Raw genomic sequence first — 7,339 nt, 5'->3', positions numbered from 1 at the left:
TGGAATTTTTGTGTATATGCATATATGGGAAGTGATCTTTTTGTTCTCTGGTTGGCTTCTCCTTGTTTGGATTTGGAATTAATATTGGTCTCCCATGAAGAGCTGTTGTGGTTTTTGTTTTTTTGTTTTTTGTTTTGTTTTGTTTTCTTTTCTTTCCTACTTTCTGGCAACTTAGGAAAGTTTTTTTTTGAAAGTTTAATAATTCATCTGTGTTAACCATCTCAATCTAGGGCTTTTTGGGAGGGAAAATACTTGGTTTCTCTTTCAGATATTTGAATGCTTTTTGTTCTATTCAAGTTTTCTATTTATTTTTGTTGGTGTTTTATGGTTTTCCAGAAATGTATCCATTTTACTTTAGGTTTTACAATTTATTAGCAAATTGTGTAGCCTACTCTTCTTATTTTAATTATGTTGAGTCCATAGTTATTTCTCCCTTTTTCGTTTTGCTTTTTGTTTGCATCTTTTATTTCCTTCATTGGACTTGCTCTAGAGGTTTGTTGTTTTAATGTTTTTAAAGTTATACCTTTTTTAAGTCCTCTTTGGTTTTGTTGTGTTTCTCTTTGTCACCAATTCCTGTCTTTATTCTTAGATCTTTTTGTTTCCTCTCTTCTGATGCCCAAGGGAAATGCTTAGCTCTGTTGTTTTCACCTCTTATTTTCTGGTCAATGCTTTTAAAGCTAAAATTTTCTTATAGGTGTGTAGTACTTCTTTATGTATCTTATACATTGGCTATTTGCGATTTTTTTTAAAGTTAAGTTTTATGATATTTAATTTCTAATCAAAAAAATTTTAAAGCAATTTTTAGTTATTTTCTAGTTTTATTGCATTTATAATCAAATATATGTATATATTTGGAATTTATTGTTGCATGGTATGTGAATATTCAAAAATATTTCACTTGTGTTCAAGGATAATGTGTATTCTCTTTGTGAAGTTTATATTCTCTGTTTGTGAGCTAGTTGATTGTATTCACCTTTTATGTTAACTTTTGTCAACTTTTTTATTCAAGGAGGCAGTGTTTAACATTTTCAATGAACACTGTCAACTTTTCTATTTCTTCCTTTAGTTTTTGTCAGTTCTTATTCTGTGTACTTTGCATCTATGTTTTTAACTGCAGATATGTTGGCAATATGTATAATCTTGCTTTTTTGTTGGCAATATGTATAATCTTGCTTTTTAAAATATATATAATATAAATAATATAGTTGTTGTTTCTTTTCATGTATTTTTTGCTTGAATTCAGTTTTGTGAGACATAATTGCTAACAGATTTGTTTTAAACTTACATGGTATATCTTCTTCCATTCTTCTATTTTCAACCTTTCAGCATACTTTTAAGTATTTCTTTTGGTGACAACATAATATTAGATTTTTCCCCCTTAAGTCCAATTTGAGCATCTGCCCCTTAATTAGTGAATTTATGCTCTTTACATATATGCTGATTGTTTTAATACTGGGACTTATTTCTTTCATTTTGTTTGGGGATTTGTTTTCTTCTGCTATTTTAGGTGCCGTATATTCTTCCTATTGATTTCTTAAACTTATCAGCATACATTTCTTCTCCCAAGAAGACACAGTATTTTGAAATGCTTCATCACATACCTGCCACCATCTAGTTCCTACTCTTACCCTGTTCCTTCTGCTTCATGTAGATATCGTATAGAATTTAGTCATGGTTTTGTCCTAGATATAATTTCTCCTCTTTTCTTTGGTCATTGCTTTTGTAGACCATAGTGAACTTGAACATTTGGCAAATGTATTCTGTCTTTGTGCCCTAGTTTTCTTGTTTATAAAGTGAAAATAATTCCACCTTCCTCACATGGCTTTTTGTGGGAGGTAATGTGGCAGTGTGAATAATTATGTGAGAGGTGATTATCAGTCAAAAAGTACCTTTTGTTCCAATGCCTGCCCATTTCTACTTCACTCAAGTACTCTTTTCAATCTCCTTTTCAGAATTAGTATTTCCTTTTCTTTACCCCATAGCCCATTGTGCTTTTATGATTAAGAGATGTCTGTATGTGTTCTCAAGCCCAGAGCTGCTGGTAGGCTCCAGCAAGGGAGATACTGTGTAGCCTGTTACACCAGGTTTAGCACAGTAAACTGGGAAAACCCAAAGGAAAAAGCTTTTGGGATGTTGATGAGTGTGGAAGGTAGGGTGTCGTTGGAGCTATCACTATTCAGCAAAAGAAGGGAACTGTGAAGGTGGAGGGTATAGCATTTCCTTCTTTAACAAAAGCAACCTTGGTATGGGAACAGTAGACTGCGTAATGTAATGAAAACTATTTTCAGATACTATTGAAATTAAAATATATTATTGCAGTGTATGGCTTAATGTAATGGTAACTTTATTTCTTACCAGGCTCATATTGGCAACTTATTAACGTCAAAATTCTTCAGTTATAAGGATTTTGATACTTTATTGTATACTTGTGCAGCGGAGTTTGACTTTATGGAAAAAGAGGTAAGATGTGATTTCTAGTTCTGTTTCCTAAGGTTTTGGTCCATACATTTTTCATAAAGGGTGTTCGTCTTATATCAGACTCTTTATGTGCTGTTATCTCAGTTTGATGGAAAAGGAAAATCTGGCAGCTTAGGGGAAGATTTTTCTATTTACATTCGTGCAGCTCCCTGGAATATATGGCCTTTACTCATTTTGATAATTTAGAAATAACACATTCAGATGAGCAGTGGTTTTCTAGGTGAGTAAACACAGAGGCATTTCAAGTTGCCATTTTTCTGTGATAGCATTAATTTAGTCAAGCTCTCAAACTCTTACATTTCTACTCATTTGGTGGTTATTTAAATAGATATTTGTTTTGAAACATCAAGTCCAGGCTTTTCATTCCAACAGCATTTTTCTTTCTAAAACTGTATTCAGAGATTTAGAAGGAAAGCAGAGAGTAGTTTAGTGGATTGTGAGACAGAAGCCTGCAATTTTGCTTGATGTTCTTGAACAAGCAACTCTCATTCCTCGTGTTATAGTTTACTAGTTTCTAGTAGCATGCCATAAACAGATATTGTGAAGACAAAATGAGGTAATACATAGGAAGGTACTTTGATATTTTAAATATATAAATATTTAAATAAAATATCAATTTGCAATACTTTATGAGCTGGTTTAGTTCAACAGACATGTATAAATGTGCATTTTTAACACCATCAATGTGTACTGATTAATTACATTATCTGTGTCACTCCTTCAGAGTGGTGTGTGTGTATATGAAACTGGCCAACAATACTCTATTGACATGTTAGTTTCCCTCATGATCCCACTGTGTTAGCCCAGTGTCCAGAGTTCCAGACCAGTGGATGCCAGGGCACCACACAGGAAACTTTTATCTACCAGCCGTTGGGAGTTGAGCATGTTCTGCAGAGGTACTCTTTACTCCAGTGGCCTGTCAGTCTTCATTTATTGTGTTCCGGCAAATGGTTTTGACACACAATGACTGACAAAGATACATGAGTTTTAGTGTTAAACCTGCTGAAACAAACAAACGAAGCATATGTTGCAAGACATTGAAATGCATGTTCATAGGGGATCAAGACTCCTTCAAATATTAGAGAGTTAGAATGTGGTGGAAGTTCGTTAACGTTACTGAGAACATCATACATACTGCTACAACCTGAGAGTATTAAACATAAGTTATGTGATGAAAGAAATAATTTATTGAGGCATAGTATGGTTTCAGCTAATTTGAAGAAAATAGCAAAGCTGTTTCCACATGCCATTCCGCATCACTGTATGTATCTGAATTCATCGGGACGGTGCTGTAGAGACAGAGTAGTGTCAGTTCAGGGAACATATGTTCCAATTATAGTACACCCATACAGTGTATTGTGTGGTACACCCATACAATACCCATAACGTGCTATTTCCTAACATGATATCATACTGACATGGAAAGATGCTTAAGATATATAATGGAGTGAATAAAATGATATAGTCTTATTAAGCCATAATTAACACACATAAAAGTAAAGTGTAAAAGAGCGAAATTTTAACAGCGGTTTTTTGGGTGGAGAGATAACTGAGAGGTGCACAGGATCACAATGTGTAGGGCTTTGTTATTAAACTTATTTCTATTTTTTTCTGCTACTAAAGAAAATGTAAAAGTCTTTTGTTCCCCTCAAACGTCGATCATTATTTTGTTTATGCATGAGAGAGAAAAAGAGAATGTGTGTGCGCGTGTGTTTTAAGGATAATATTTTTATCCCCCACAAAATATACAGGAAAAGCTTATTCCATTTAAAGGAGCTTTACGTACCTTAGATGACTATTAAGTTGGTCTCTCTAGTTAGATAAGTAGCATGCAAAAAGTGAACAGTAATCTCTTCAGTAACATGTCATATTTACAGGGGTTTAGGTACCGTATTTTTAGTGTTCCATCTCAGCATGTTGGGGCCGTTCATTTCTGTGGAAATGCACCTTCATTTTTATGATGGCAGGCAGTGGGTAGATTGGTGAATGTTCATATTTCTCTACTTTCAGAAATTTACCTATTTCATTATTTGAAATGAAATTTTGTTTGGTTAAAATATTTCTTTCAACAAAACATCTCTTTGAATTTCAGACTCCACTGAGATACACAAAGACATTATTGCTTCCGGTTGTTCTTGTAGTGTTTATTGCTATTGTTAGAAAGGTATGTCTATCACTTAAGAGCTCTTTCTTATAATAGAGTATTTTGTTGTTTTTACATAGTACTTGCATATACTTGGCCACATATTAATATGATACAATGTTTTGTATGGGCTTACTATAACATGTTCTATGTTTTCTTAATGATAGTTTTTGATAGACATTTATATATCTTCAAAATATTCTATCTGCTAGCATAAAACAGACATTGGAAAAGGATGGCTCAAGTTTAGATAGTCATGTATTTTGGAAGACATGATCAGAGACCATATTGACCCAGATACAACTTGCGTGTGTAAATTATTACTGGCTTCTACCTTTAATGTAATATTTCCCTAAAATATTTAATATATACCTTTCTAAGTGATTTGTGCAGTGTGCAGTAACTCCTGTGTTTATTATTAATCAGAAAGAAAAATACGGAGTATTTGCAATGTGTTGACGAACTAGATAAAATGTTTAGGTCCCCAACTTGGCTTTGATAATAAAATTCTAAGCCCAGATATAAATAAGGTCAAAGGAAGTGTGATTTTCCCTTTCTTTTTTTCTTTCAAGAATTGTGCTCTCTGTAACCAAATGTGTCTTAAGAGAATGAGTAGAAATTAATCTGTGATGGAAAAAGAAATGACAGACCTTAAAAGTTTCCTGATCTGTAGCCAGTGATTTCTGTGTTAACACAATTTCATTTATTTGTAGACTATTCTGTATGATAACAATTGTTCATATTATGTATTTGTACTCTGCTTTGTATGGAACATTTTCACATGAGTATTTAAATTGGTTATTCGACAGCCCTGTCGGGTAGACAAATGTTATCCCCATTTTAACATACGGAACTGAAAGATGAAAGATGTTGTTAGGAGCCTCACATCATGTCCACTTAAAATCTAGGGAAGAGTGAGACTCGGGCTCTGCACCTTCCCTGTCATAGGGCTACATCTGGTATTCAGCTGTGTACTCCAACAGCACTTTTCATCTCTAATCAGTTAATAGTTCCTGCTGTGCGCCAGGCTTTGTGTGTGCTTTGCACTTTTATACACTTTATGTGGATGTGCACCTACTGGGTACTCAAAAAATACTAAGCATTGGCCATCCAGAACATATGCAAAAGACAGGATCCTGAGTGGTGAAAGATGATGAAAACCATTAGCTAGGCTGTTTCGTTTAAAGAAGAAAAGATTCAGATGGAAAGCGGATAATTATTTTGAAATGTGTTAAAAGCCTGCCCCTTGAAAATAAGGTTACACACAATCTGGCTCCTTAGGATCATGGCCAATTCCAGGCAGTAGGACTTTTGACCAGAACTGATCTCGACTGATAAGGAAAGTGTTATAGATTCAAGCAGCAGCTGAGTAGTTCTTCTAAGGGCTGGATTACAACCTGTCAGCAGTGTTTTAGAGAATATTTTACTGGAGATAGGATTTTAGATTAGATGACCTCCCGTTATTGCTAAGTATGAAAGCACAGTGACTGTGTTTTGAATGCTTCTAGCGGTGATTATCAACCTTTGAGCCAACTCTCCAGTTTTCTGTGTGTACTGTTAAGGAGAGGTGTTGCCAACAACGTTGGCATGGTGGAAGTAGCACTGAATGTGAATTTGAAGCCAGAAGATCTGGTTTCAAGACTGCAGTGCTTCTTAGTAGTTGTCTGCCTACAGGGCAATCGTTGAATCCATCTGAGCTTGTTGCTCATTTACAAAATGAGGATGATATCATCTACCCAACAGGGCTATTGAATATTAGCTTTGATCAGATACTACACAAATATAAGATTATGTTGTTGTGATTATTATTTTCTGAGTTCTCTCTTATCTCTATACTTATATTTTCATTAGAAGTTTTACAGTTTAGTTAAAATATTGTTTTTCCCAACACAGCCTTTTTAAAGTGTTTCAAAATCTGTTTACAGGTTCTTAGTGATATGTGGGGTGTCTTAGCTAAACAACAGACACATGCAAGGTAAATATGCTATTAAGAATTTTATTACCTCCTCTGTTCATTTATTAAATAGATATTTACAGTGTATTAATTTTATACTTACATGTTGTATACCTAATATTTGATAATATATATTTTTTTGTGGTCCATTCCCTTCTTGGCGTTTCTTCTTATTTCCTATCTGTGTACAACACAGCACATCACTTACTCATCCTTCAGATGTCATCTAGTACAATCTGACAGTAGCCCTGCACATAATCTACACTCGAAGGACACAGTTTTGTACTTCAGCAGGGAAAGTAAATTATTATGTGAGTGATTTTAGGGCCAGTGGGACTGCCTTTTGGGAAATGAGCAGGAAAATATAAAACTGGATTCATACTTCTCACTTTTCACAGAAAATAAATTTCAGATGAAGCAGAGAATTAGGTATAGGAAAAAAATAAAACCCCAAAATTAACCAAGAGAGTATGTTTATAATCTGAGAGTTAGAGAGGCTGATAGCATGCTTGGTATTTTCCTCCATCACACCCTTTATTTTACTCTCTTACCATTTATAACCCTTTGTACTTAAATGTTGATGTGTGACCTGTGTCTCCTGAAGGGAGCGATCATTTTTGTTCAACAGTTTATATACAGTGCCTGCAAGATAGTAAAAAATAGTAGTTGAATGAGTATTTACATATGACTAATGAACAGGAAAAGGTAGTCTTGATCCTGTGGTAAAGACATTCAGGTTAAAGTGAAGACCTTTTCACTTCTCG

General features: G+C 34.2%; 2 long non-coding RNA genes across 2 annotated transcripts in view; one reads left to right on the top strand and one right to left on the bottom strand.

The window, feature by feature from the left end:
- The window catches only part of LOC108523276 (uncharacterized), an 8,941-nt gene extending 2,345 nt beyond the window's left edge, over window positions 1-6,596 (top strand). Inside the window, exons 2-4 of the long non-coding RNA XR_001883769.1 lie at window positions 2,359-2,460; window positions 4,571-4,642; window positions 6,547-6,596. This is a non-coding gene — a long non-coding RNA (uncharacterized LOC108523276). The remainder of the gene's footprint in view (window positions 1-2,358; window positions 2,461-4,570; window positions 4,643-6,546) is intronic.
- On the bottom strand, window positions 3,714-7,297 carry LOC108523277 (uncharacterized). The gene is made up of 3 exons (XR_001883770.1): window positions 7,127-7,297; window positions 4,368-4,496; window positions 3,714-3,767 (listed from the first exon to the last, which is right to left on the bottom strand). It is a non-coding gene; the product is annotated as an uncharacterized LOC108523277 (long non-coding RNA).
- Window positions 7,298-7,339: the final 42 nt, after the last annotated feature.

This window comes from Rhinopithecus bieti, unplaced genomic scaffold (genome assembly GCF_001698545.2).
Source record: "Rhinopithecus bieti isolate Rb0 unplaced genomic scaffold, ASM169854v2 scaffold_74704, whole genome shotgun sequence".
NCBI classification, from domain to species: Eukaryota; Metazoa; Chordata; class Mammalia; order Primates; family Cercopithecidae; genus Rhinopithecus; species Rhinopithecus bieti.
This window is presented reverse-complemented; position numbering and strand designations above follow the sequence as displayed.